At 43.4% G+C, this 12,813-nt stretch overlaps 1 protein-coding gene across 1 annotated transcript in view; it reads right to left on the bottom strand.

The window, feature by feature from the left end:
* The window catches only part of hhip (hedgehog interacting protein), a 102,597-nt gene that overhangs the window by 54,756 nt on the left and 35,028 nt on the right, over positions 1 to 12,813 (bottom strand). The window lies entirely within an intron of this gene.

Raw genomic sequence — 12,813 nt, 5'->3', positions numbered from 1 at the left:
CTGTCCTGCAGTCCGAGGGTACAACAGTGTCAACCCGTACTATCCGTCGGCGTCTGAATGAAAAGGGACTCGATGGTAGGATACCCAGGAAGTCCCCACTTCTGACCCAAAGAGATAAAAAAGCCAGGCTGGAGTTTGCCAAAATTACCCCAAGAAAGCCTAAAACGTTTTGGAAACATGTTCTCTGGTCAGATCAGGCAAAAGTAGAGTTTTTGGGGAAAAGGCATCAACAGTTTACAGGAAAAAAAAAGAGGCCTTCAGAGAAAAGAATACAGTCCCCACGGTCAAACATGGCTGAGGTTCCCTGATGTTCTGAGGTTGCTTTGCTGCCTCTGGCACTGGACTGCTTGACCGTGTGCATGGCATTATGAAGTCTGAAGACTACCAACAAATTTGGCAGTGTCCAATGTGAGATAGTTGGGTCTCCCTCAGAGGTCATGGGTCTTTCAGCAGGACAATGACCCAAAACAAATTTCTAAAAGCACTAGAAAATGGTTTGAGAGAAAGCACCGGAGACTTCTAAAATGGCCAGCAATGAGTCCAGACCTGAAACCCATAGAACACCTGTGTAGAGATCTGAAAATGGCACCCTTCAAATTAAGCCTGTCGCAATATGCAATAATTCCATTTATCGCGCGATAAATAAAAATGAAGGTGGTAATTTTCCCGCTGCGATTTATCGCCTCACGTGAACGTGCGTGCGCACGTGCGGCAGACGTGCTGTTAAAAGTTCGGATTCCTCGTTACCAACTGCGCAAAATGCATCTTCGTTCCAGGTCCGGCAAACACTCGCGCCGGAGCCAATCTTTCCCATAATATCCTATTGTTCAACGTATACCGGCAGCGTCAGTCCTCCGGAGTGCCTGTGGACCATCTATGGCGTACCGGTGTTGTTGACGTGTGGGCGCTCCCGTCAGGAGTGACATTTCACGCGGGGCGGCTATTTTTCGGCACAACGCCGGATATTTACAACAAAGTCCGCCAAAACATTGTTACCGACTTGGCTGCTACGAACAGCCTCGCTTATATGCTGGTGTTGTGTAGTAATGAGCAGACGTGACTTCAGCGGCGTTTGCTAACTTTTTTAATGCGCGCACACACTAGATATCATGAAATGGCAAACTAGATGTGCTACGTCCCATGCCATTGGCTACGTGAGCCCAGAGTGATTATGGGACACGTGGTCCATATACTACATCGATGAATTCTAAACTGTCATGACTGAATGGAAGTGAAGAAGGCCAAATCAATCCATACCAGTGACTATAGATAATGTTGCAAATATTGTTAATTCAGTACGGGACACAGATGGATTCGGACCACAAATAGAATGTTTTGTTCATGTAGTAAACCTAGCTGCTAAGAGAGCTGTAGCAATCAACAGTGTGCCCTGCCTCACTTTACAAACAGTAAAGACTGTTCTCAGCACTTTTATATAATTTTTTTTCACATCAGTAAGAAGTAAGCACATAAATATTATGCACTAAAATGCATATTTATATGATGGCAATTTAATTTTTGCTCGTTAGCAAAAAAAAAAAAAAAAAAAAAATATATATATATATATATATATATATCAGATCAAATATCAGATATCGTATCAAAAATCATACCGAACCATGACTTAACTGTATCGTTGCATCCCTATGAAACACCACTGCAGAAGCCTAAATGCTTAAGTTATTAAGAGCAATTTTTCCTTTTTTTTCTTTTTTTTTAGACACATTTTATTTATTCTGTGTTTCTGTGCAGTATCAATATTGTTGTTTTTTACTTAAGAGGCATGGTGTATTGCTTTTAGTTGTGATTTCTTATAAAGTATTTTTGAATTTAAGAGTAAATATTTATCGCATTTAAATAGGTGTACTTGATCTATTAATATATACTGTATTCTCACTGTGTTATTGTAAATTGGTTAAAAAAAATTGGGGTGGGGCGCAATAATATCGCATATCACAATAATTTATGAGAATAATTATCGCACACTAAAATTTGTTATCGCGACCAGTGTTGTTAATCTTACTGGGGGGGTGGAAGAAAAAAAAAAAACATTGGCCACACTATGTGAAGTTTTTTGTTAGGGTTTTTGGTACAATTGGCCCGAGCCCAATTCTTTACCCTAATTTACCCTTTACCCTGAATCAACTGTTAAAAGTTAAAATTGCTCCCATTATTGCATTAGTTCCCTTCTCTCTACTTTCGACATATGAAAGTTTTAAAACTGTGTCATCATTTAAAGATAGATTCAAGTCAAGATTTTGCCGATTTAGAAGTATTTTAGATAAGTTACTTAGGTTCGCTAGGAAGGTTCTCTACAACAGAGCCGTCCTAAAAAGTCTACTGCTTTAAGATGGCGGCTGTCTACTAACGCATTTAGTGCCATGTCTGTCATTTTGCATCTAGTTATATCTATATGCAGTACATGTGATATCTACCATGTCTACCATATCTACCATAACATGCGGGCGTAGTTTGTAGGCTATTGGCTACAACATGTATTATTGGAGCTACCTAGCATCGCTCGGCGTCACAACTTTCTTGCCTCCTCCCTACTCCTGTTCTGCTCTGTCGTCTCGGTGAGTCCGTCTCCCTCAGACTTTTCGACCAATATAGTAACGCATGCCTTTCTGTCCTCAGTAACGGTAACGGCGTTGCCAAGATGAGAAAAGTAATTAATTAGATTACCCACTACTGAAAAAAATAACGCCGTTAGTAACACCGTTATATTGTAACGCCGTTATTAACAACACTGATCGCGACAGGCCTACTTCAAATCTCAGAGACCTGGAGCAGTTGGCCAAAGAAGAATGGTCTAAAATTCCAGCAGAGCATTTTAAGAAACTCATTGATGGATAACGGAAGCGGTTGTTCGCAGTTATTTTGTCTAAATGTTGTCCTACAAGTATTAGGCTGAGGGTGTGAATACTTTTGTCTGGCCAATTTTTAGAGTTTTGTGTAAAATTATATATTCTTTTTCATTCTCTTTTGTGTGTTTTTCCTTGTAGGCACAATAAATGAAGATATTATTATCAAAGCATTTGGAATTGCAATCAATCTGGGAGAAATTGAGCATTATCTGACAGAATTGCAGGGGTGCCAATACTTTTGGCCAGCAATGTATTATCATAAGGAGAAATTTTTTGAGTGTATGGGGGAGTGGGGGAGTACACAAGGTTTTTTGGTAAAAAATGTAAACGTTACAAATGTTTTAAGTGTATGTGGAAGAGGGATGCAACGATACACACTATGTTATGGTTCAGTACAAGAGGAATCATTGTCATATTGGATCTGAATTGCATATTTTTTGGTAATTGTTTTTTCTTTTTTAATTTTATTTAACCAAAAATGCCAATAGCTTTGTGAATACATGTAATGCCCAGGTTACAAACGAGTTCCGCGTTAATCGGACTTAACACTTTAAAAACTTAGAATAACTATTGAAAAACTCCAAACGTATTGTATTTTGTTTAGTGGTGGAGGATACATTGCCCTCTGGTGGCAGTGGTGGGCCTAGCTGAACTGTCGCCTTATTACTGAGGAGCAGACTCTCATCTGACATGGATAAAGGATAGCTGTGCTCTGGTTTGGCCCGCATTTGGCTGTAAGTTGTTTACGCTAATGTATGTTTGTGTATGCATTTGTAATTAAGTTTACAGCTATATTTGGTGGAGTTATGAGAACGAGCTATGAGAATTGCAAACGTTAGCATTTGTAGCATTTAAGGCTTGATTATAGTCAGACTGGCTTAGCATTGCTTTTAACCCACCATCAGCTATTGTTATACAAGTCCTACTCATCAACACGTGGGGATTCTTTTCCCCAACATTACGAGTATTTTTGCGATGCCAAACCCGGATCCCCCGGAGAACGCGAGTGGAGGGAAGCGAGGAATGCGGCAGCAGGTGTTTTTTTGCGCTCAATAAAAAGAAAATACCTCGAAAGATTCATTCTGACAGCGAGCGTGCTGACAGATGCTGTATTTAGGGCTCCCATGAAAGGACGGTTATTGTAAAAATGAGGCAATCCAAGGAGTTATTAGCAAGGGAACAAATAGTTCAAACGCTTGCAACATCGTTTATTCGGGGTGTCGTCTCTTGGCCGACGATCGCGGCCTCCTCGGGATTGTGGTTACCTTTGGTTTATTTTAGGTTGCCGCGCCTCCGCACACGACTTATGGACACGGCCGTAAAACATCTCGACAATTTGAAGTGGTCTTTTTTTTTCCCTCGCCTGCATTTTTATTAGACTATCTCGAATGCTTTCACAACACGGACGGAACCCCCGAGGCTCCCGCTGTGGGTCTCGGTTCTCGCTTATCGGCGCTCGTAGTACATTCCGGTGCGCCACGTCATCCTTGTTGATTCCACATGTGGCTCGTGTCCCTGTCTGGATGCACGTTGCGCCATCCAAACATGACATGCTGCAGTAAACCACGATAAGCTTTGGGTGTAATTCATTAGTTGAAAGATAAATGTTTGAAAAAAGAAATGCTCGCAATTCACTTTGGAATATAAAAAATATAATATAGAGTTCTGGCCAAAAGTATTGGCACCCGTGCAATTATGTCAGATAGTACTCAATTTCTCCCAGAAAATGATTGCAATCACAAATGCTTTGGTAGAAATATCTTCATTTATTTTGCTTGCAATGAAAGAACACAAAAGAGAATGGATTTTTTTTTTTTTTTTTTTTTTTTAAATCATTAACATTTTATATAAATCTCCAAAAACGGGCCGGACAAAAGTATAGGCAAAAATCATGTGATGCTTCCTTGATTTGTGTAATTTACAGCACCTGCTACTTACCTGTGGCACATAACAGGTGGTGGCAATAACTAAATCAGACTTGATGCCAGTTAAAATGTATTAAAGTTGACCCAACCTCTGTCCTGTGTCCTTGTGTGTACCACATTCAGCACGGAGAAAAGAAAGAAGACCAAAGAACTGTCTGAGGACTTGAGAAGTAAAATTGTGAGGAAGCTTGGGCAATCTCAAGGCTACAAGTCCATCTCCAAAGACCGGAATGTTCCCGTGTCTACCGTGCGCAGTGTCATCAATAAGCGTAAAGCACACGGCACTGTGGCTAACCTCCCTGTATGTGGACAGAAAAGAAAAATTGACGAGAGATTTCAACGAAAGATTCTGCGGATGGTGGATAAAGAACCTCGACTAACATCCAAACAAGTGCGAGCTGTCCTGCAGTCCGAGGGTACAACAGTGTCACCCCGTACTATCCATCGGCGTCTGATTGAAAAAGGACTCTATGGTAGGATACCCAGGAAGACCTCACTTCTGACCCAGATACATAAAAAGGCCAGGCTCGAGTTTGTCAAAACTTACCTAAGAAAGCCAAAAATGTTTTGGAAGAATGTTCTCCAAAAGTAGAGCTTCTTGGGAAAACTCATCAACATAAGAGTTTTCAGAAAAAAAAAACGAGGCCTTCAAAGAAAAGAACACGGTCTCCACAGTCAAACATGGTGGAGGTTCCCTGATTTTTTGGGGTTGCTTTGCTTCCTCTGGCACTGGACTGATTGACCGTATACATGGCATTATTAAACCTGAAGGCTACCAACAAATTTTGCAGGGCCCAGTGTGAGAAAGCTTGGTCTCCCCTCAGAGGTCATGGGTCTTCCAGCAGGACAATGATCCAAAACACACTTCAAAAAGCACTAGAAAATGCTTTGAGAGAAAGCACTGGAGACTTCTAAAATGGCCAGCAATGAGTCCAGACCTGAATCCCATAGAACATTTGTGGAGAGATCTTAAAATGGCAGTTTGGAGAAGGCACCCTTCAAATCTCAGAGACCTGGAGCAGTTGGCCAAAGAAGAATGGTCTAATGCATGGGTGTCCAAACCTGTCCTCAGGGGCCGCTGTGGGTCCTGGTTTTTGTTCCTACCAATCGAGCACAGACAGTTTAATAAATGAAGATATTACTTCCAAAGCATTTGTAACTGCAATCATTTTCTGGGAGATATTGAGCTGACAGAATTGCAGGGGTGCCAATACCTTTGGCCAGCAGTGTATAGTATATAAAATAAAAAAATCACCATTTTGGCCTGGATTTTGCATGTCATAATTTCACTTTTTCGTTTTGTCGCACAACACCCATCGCCAAATAGGTGATTCTGATGGGAATCACCCAGCCAATGAGTTAACAGTGACAAAACATTCATTTGTTCACATCCCAAAAATAAACCCAAGTGACATGCCACACTTATCATAACACCAGTCCACCGCTGTCATTCGCTCATTGTCAATGGCAGTGAATGAGTTACTTGCCGCATGAAGGGGACGAGGAGGGTGGGCTAGGAGTATGCGTGAAGGAAACGCAGGACATTACAATCAAAGCATGTGCATGGAGCTAACGATACAGCCCCTCTCTGGGGGGCGGCTCTGTATTAAAGACAGCTCCATCCTGTTGACGCTGCCGGTAAACACCCCACCGCGGAACAAGACTCGCGGGATCCCTCATCCCGACGATAAGATGAAGGGAAGCGTGCTCGGCGTCCCGCAAGGGGCCACTTCCTTATTCAAATGCTGTGCTCGCTTTGACTCCCAGTAAACAAACTGTGAATGAAGGCATGCGTGAGGGGGCAAACTTCCTGTCCGGGAGCGTGCGCATCATCTAATCGTCCCATCTGAAGAATTCCAGACACTTCCGATCGCTCCTCAAAAGATGGATCTTAAAAAATTCAAGCTCTCCGGGATGCTAAAAGACGCTAATGCTTGCGTTAGCCTTCTTTTTGTAACCCTGCATTCTGTTGAGTAGGGCTTCTACATTGATAGGTAATACTTCCGATCTAGTTCGGATGCCTCCTGGACGCCTCCTTGGAGAGGTGTTCTGGGCATGTCCCACTGGTGGGAGCCCCCGGGGATGACCCAGGTCACGCTGGAAAGACTATGTCTCACGGCTGGCCTGGGAACTCTTTGGAATCCCGCTGGAGGATCTGGTTGAAGTTGCTGGGGAGAGTCAGGGATTCCCTGCTAATGCTGCTGACCCCGCGACGTGACCCCGGATTGAGCGGTAGATGATGGATGGATGGATGAATGGACTTCCGATCGCTCCTCAAAAGATGTGTCTTAAAAGATCGAAGATCTCCGGGGAGTAATCGGGCAGTAGGTGGGTCCCAATTTTTTCTATATGGCAAGATTCCTGGGCCGAGCCTCTTCGTCTGGGCTTTTGGTTGTGGGGGATTCTTGGTGTGATCCCTGGGTCTTGGCGTAGATTGATGGCCGGGTGCCAACGGGGTGTCGCCCCCTGCGGGTGAGGATCCTGTCTTGCCCCAGGCCTAGTGGGCCGTGAGGGTCCCGTGGTGTGTCTCGTCAGGTGGGGGGTTGCAGCGGTGGCAGGGGCGGGCATAAGGGGCATTTGGGCGTCCCCTCATCCGTTCCCTGAGGGCTAATGGGTACTTGAATTGTCCGGGGGACTGCCCTGGGTCCTGGGGGGATGGCTGTGTTCGCTCCCCTGCACCCCCTGATTGGCTGGAGCTTTTTTCCCCCCCTCAAAAAAGACAAAGTTGCGAGTATGGGAGTACTTTGGCTAGCTACACAACATTGACGTCTTCTTAAAGTACTTACAGTGGCTGCCGCTGGTGGAAAAAAATCTAATATTCCTCGTCTTCAAAGGGGGCGGAGGAGGCGGCATGTAATATTTGTGTCGGCGGTATGATTGCGTGTCTGTTTGTGGGGGGTTGGGCTCAAGTCATCAGCCAATCAAACGTGTGTTTGACCGGCACATTCGGCAAGTGAAAAGGTGTCAATGTAAGTCTGAACATAATGAAAGTCATTCACTTAATAATGGTGGAGTCAATTCTATCCTTTCAACATATGGGAAGACAATCTAAATTACTGATATAACTGAACTCATTATATACAGTGGGGCAAATAAGTATTTAGTCAACCACTAATTGTGCAAGTTTTCCCACTTGAAAATATTAGAGAACCCTGTAAATGTCAACATGGGTAAACCTCAACCATGAGAGACAGAATGTGGACAAAAAAAAAACAGAAAATCACATTGATTATTAAAGAACTTATTTGCAAATCATGGTGGAAAATAAGTATTTGATCAATACCAAAAGTTCATTTCAATACTTTGTTATGTACCCTTTGTTGGCAATAACGGAGGCCAAACATTTTCTGTAACTCTTCACAAGCTTTGCACACACTGTTGCTGGTATTTTGGCCCATACCTCCATGCAGATCTCCTCTAGAGCAATGATGTTTTGGGGCTGTCGTTGGGCAACACGCACTTTCAACTCCCTCGACAGATTTTCTATGGGCTTGAGAACTGGAGACTGGCTAGGCCACTCCAGGACCTTGAAATGCTTCTTACGAAGCCACTCCTTTGTTGCCCTGGCTGTGTGTTTGGGATCATTGTCATGCTGAAAAACCCAGCCACGTCTCATCTTCAATGCCCTTGCTGATGGAAGGAGATTTTCACTCAAAATCTCTCGATAAATAGCCCCATTCATTCTTTCCTTTACACAGATCAGTCGTCCTGGTCCCTTTGCAGACAAACAGCCCCAAAACATGAGGTTTCAACCCCCATGCTTCACAGTGGGTATGGTGTTCTTCGGATGCAATTCAGTATTCTTTCTCCCCCAAACACGAGAATCTGTGTTTCTACCAAAAAGTTCTATTTTGGTTTCATCTGACCATAACACATTCTCCCAGTCCTCTTCTGGATCATCCAAATGCTCTCTAGCGAACCGCAGACGGGCCTGGACGTGTACTGGCTTCAGCAGGGGGACACAGGATTTGAGTCCCTGGCGTCGCATTGTGTTAGTGATAGTAGCCTTTGTTACTGTGGTCCCAACTCTCTGTAGGTCATTCACTAAGTCCCCCCGTGTGGTTCTGGGATTTTCACTCACCGTTCTCGTTATCATTTTGACGCCACGGGGTGAGATCTTGCACGGAGCCCCAGATCGAGGGAGATTGTCAGTGGTCTTGTCTGTCTCCCATTTTCTAATAATTGCTCCCACAGTTGATTTCTTAACACCAAGCGTTTTACCTATTACAGATTCAGTCTTCCCAGCCCGGTGCAGGTCTACAATTTTGTCTCTGGTGTCCTTCGACAGCTCTTTGGTCTTGGCCATAGTGGAGTTTGGAGTGTGACTGACTGAGGTTGTGGACAGGTGTCTTTTATACCGATAATGAGTTAAAACAGGTGCCATTAATACAAGTAACGAGTGGAGCCTCGTTAGACCTCGTTAGAAGAAGTTAGACTTCTTAGACAGCCAGAAATCTTGCTTGTTTGTAGGTGACCAAATACTTATTTTCCACTCTAATTTGGAAATAAATTCTTTAAAAAAAAATCAAACAATGTGATTTTCTGTTTTTTTTCCCACATTCTGTCTCTTATGGTTGAGGTTTACCCATGTTGACAATTACAGGCCTCTCTAATCTTTTCAAGTAGGAGAACTTGCACAATTGGTGATAGACTAAATACTTATTTGCCCCGCTGTATGCATATAAGGTTGCTTAAAAGTTGGTGGGGACAATCTGAGCATCCTGAAAAGTTGGTACTGTTATGTCCCTACCGTCCCTATGCAAAGCTACGCCCTTGTTAGCCACACTAAAGCTACACGGTCACCAACCATCATGTGCTATTGTTAAGTCACAACTGGATTCATTACCTTATTACTATTCATTCCTTACACAGCTGCTGGAAACAGAAAGTTTGTTTAATCCATCTGCAGGTGACCAACAATATTTTATGACACTGTGCGGGTGTGTGCTGGTCCTCTTGTGAATAGTCTTCCTTAAGGCAAAACACTACCACTTTTGTCCACCGGCGTCACTAAAATCGACCAAAACTGCAAAGTTAACAAGTGTTGCTTTAATCGATTAGTTGTTTCAACCTTAATTTCGATATTTTGTCACACCAGGCCAAAAAATCAGACTGGAATCAGATATGCCTGCAGTCTGAACCCAGCCAAAACATATTTTTCAAAACAGCAATACTTCCGAACTGGACTTTTATCTCCGTCAATAGCACTGACTGAGTTTAGACCGCGGAGAAACAATGGCGCGCCGCTTCGGTTGCCCCGCGCCGTGGGTGTTCCGCCTTGTAATTGGATCTGCGTACGCTTGTCCCCGCCACAAATACGCGCCATCCTCAGTCAGCCTCTCCGCAACTGCTTGATATTTTCCTCCCTCGCCTCTAATGCGATTGGACAAGACTCAGCTTGAATGTATTTACTCGCAGCTGCGGCCGGGGGAGCGAAATGTCACTGCCAATTTTGAGGCTCATTTACTGTCCGGGAATTAGTCGACTTCTTTCCCTGGCATGACAAATACGCTCTTTAATGGCGAAACCTCAAACGAGCTGCGATGAAGACTTCACGTTGGCTTTTTTTCATCGGGGAACGATCGGCCCATCTCGACGGGAAAATGCTAAATGTCTTGGACACCTGCTTCCAATCATTTGGGTAAATTTCCTCATGTTTGAATTTGCCCGATGAGGCTGTTTAAAATCAAAATGGCTGACTTCCTGGTGTATTTTGGGCAAAGATGCAATCCAGACCATTTCGGTTTCCCGATACATCGCGATATTACGTCACGTAATTCTCGTATAGATTTGATATTTGTCTGTATCGATCCTTACATTGTGTTTTTGGTGGAAATAAACAATTCAGTGGCTGCGCTTCTACTCCCGTCCAATAGATGGCAGCGCACAGCAGCATTGCATTGCAGCCTGCTGAAGTAACAACAATGTTAGACTAATCCGAGTAGAGATTTGTGTCGAGATTGAAATGAATCGTGATCTGTAGTAGTGATACGCCAGATATGAGGCAATACAAACCCCTACTGGACATATTGGGTAACTTCCTGTAGATTTTTAGATTTTTCATGGTCACTTCCTGTTGATTTTGAAGCATTTCAGGGTCACTTCCTGTTGAGTTGGGGGCAATTCAAGGTCACTTCCAGTTGATTCAAGGGCATTTCGGGGCAATTTCTGTGGATTTCGGGTCACTTATTGTTGATTTTGAGGCATTTTAGTTTCACTTCTTGCATATTTTGGCTCACTTTCTGTTGATTTGGAGGCATTCCAGGGTCACTTCCTGTTTATTTGAGAGCATTTAGTGGCACTTCCCATAGATATCGGGTGACTTCCTGTTGATTTCGGGGCATTCCGGAGTCACTTCCTGTAGACATCGTGTCACTTCCTGTTTATTTTAAGGCATTGAGGTTCACTTCCTGTAAATTTTGGGTGCAATTCAAGGTCACTTCCTGTTGCTTTCAAGGCATTTCAAGTCACTTCCTGTTGATTTTAAGGCATATCAGGGTCACTTCCTGTTGATTTTTGGGCAGTTCAAGGTCATTTTCTGTTGATTTTAGGTCCACTTCCTGTACAGTTTGGGTCACTTCCTGTTGATTTTGAAGCATTCCAGAATCTCTTCCTGTAGATATCGGGTCACTTCCAGTTGATTTTGAGGCCTCTCGGACTTCCTGTAGATATCGGATCACTTCCTGTTTATTTTAAGGCATTTCAGGGTCACTTCCTGTTGATTTTTGGGCAGTTCAAGGTAATTTTCTGTTGATTTTAGGTCCACTTCCTGTACAGTTTGGGTCACTTTCTGTTGATTTTGAAGCATTCCAGAATCTCTTCCTGTAGATATCGGATCACTTCCTGTTTATTTTAAGGCATTTCAGGGTCACTTCCTGTTGATTTGGGGGCATTCAGGGTCACTTTCTGGTGATTTTAAGGCATTGCAGGGTCACTTCCTGTTGATTTGTCAGCAGTTCAGGGTCATTTTATGTTGATTATGGGGCTTTTAAGGCTTCCTGTAGATATCGGGTCACTTCCAGTTGATTTGAGGGCATTTAGACACATTTCCCGTAGATTTCGGGTCACTTCTTTTGATTTTGAGGCATTTTAGTTTCACTTCCTGCACATTATGGGTCACTTCCTGTTGATTTTGAGGCAATTCATGGTCACTCACTGTTGATTTTAAGGCAATTCATGGTCACTTACTGTTGATTTTAAGGCATTCCAGGGTAACTTCCAGTATATATTGGGTCACTTCCTGTTGATTTGGGGGGCATGTCAGGGTCACTTCCTGTTGATTTTGAGGCAATTCATGGTCACTTCCTGTTGATTTGGAGGCATTCCAAGGTCACTTCCTGTAGATTTTGGGTCACTTCCTGTTAATCCTGAGGCATTCCAGGGACACTTCCTGTTGATTTTGAGGGATCTTGGACTTCCTGTCAACATTGAGTCACTTCCTGTTGATACGGAGGGATTTCAAGGTCACTTCCTGTGGATTTTCAAGTATTTCAGGGTCAAGTCGTGTTGATTTTGAGGCATCTCGGACTTCCTGTAGCTGTTGGGTCACTTCCTGTTGATATGGAGGGCTTTCATGGTTACTTCTTGTCGATCAGGGGCATTTAGGAGCACTTCCTGTTGATATCAGGTCTATTCCTGTTGCTTTGGAGGCATTCCAGAGTCACTTACTGTAGATAACGGGTAACTTCCTGTTGATTGTGAGGCAGTTCATGGTCATTTACTGGTCATTCTGGGGTATTCCAGGGTTACTTCCAGTATATATTGGGTCACTCCCTGTTGATTTTGAGGCATCTCAGACTTCTTGTAGACATTGGGTCACTTCCTGTTGATATGGGGGGGATTTCAGATTCACTTCCTATACATGTTTGGTCGATTTTGAGGCATTCAAGGGTCTCTTCCTGTTCATTTTAAAGCATTTCAGGGTCACTTCCTGTTGATATTGCTTCACTTCTTGTTGCTATCGGATCAGTGAATGTGAATTTTTGTGCTATTTAAATGAATTGTGAATCGGGCCATTGGAA

This window comes from Corythoichthys intestinalis, chromosome 8, assembly GCF_030265065.1.
Source record: "Corythoichthys intestinalis isolate RoL2023-P3 chromosome 8, ASM3026506v1, whole genome shotgun sequence".
Classification (NCBI taxonomy): Eukaryota; Metazoa; Chordata; class Actinopteri; order Syngnathiformes; family Syngnathidae; genus Corythoichthys; species Corythoichthys intestinalis.
This window is presented reverse-complemented; position numbering and strand designations above follow the sequence as displayed.